Source organism: Corvus brachyrhynchos, unplaced genomic scaffold (genome assembly GCF_000691975.1).
Source record: "Corvus brachyrhynchos isolate BGI_N302 unplaced genomic scaffold, ASM69197v1 scaffold262, whole genome shotgun sequence".
NCBI lineage: Eukaryota > Metazoa > Chordata > Aves > Passeriformes > Corvidae > Corvus > Corvus brachyrhynchos.
The window spans coordinates 3069941-3070576 of record NW_008236626.1 but is presented as its reverse complement, the minus strand read 5'-3'; positions in this window follow the sequence as shown (position 1 = coordinate 3070576).

Here is a 636-nt window from a genome sequence, read left to right as displayed (position 1 = left end):
GACAGTGTAAAATTCCCCTCCCCAGGAAGGTACCTGTGTGTTCCAGCTAAACCTGACTGTGTATTAACCCACTGAACCTTGTGTTTCTTTGGCTTTCCCCCACCCCTGATGGATCGTGACCATCACTCAGACCACCAGACATCAAAATTGCAACAATCAAGTCTCTTCAATCAAGTCCAGTTACTGGATCCACAGGTGGTGAGATCTTTCTACTCTTATCCTTCCTTCTGCTTTCTTTCTTACACATTTTCTTACCTGTAATTCCCATGCTTTTATATTGTTGCATTGCTATAGATAACAACCAGAATGGTTACACATCTGCTTTCCATTGCTTCTAAAAGGTTCCAAAATAGACCCTACAAATATTTATTTACAAACACCGCTCATTCAGTGCCAATTCACCTCTAATGCTCTCCAAGGGATCTGTTAACAAGAACCCCGGTGTCATGGGTTGGCAAGCATAGTCCCAAAGTGATGTTCTTGCAAAGGGGTGCTTACAGCTTCCTCTGTGACTTGACAGAACCTACCAGTGGCCAGTTTGAATATGGACAATTCTTTAAGCCACTTAAAGTTGTGACCGCCTTTGTGATGCACACTTAAGAATAGACAAACCCCCCCCCACAGCTCTGTCTCGTT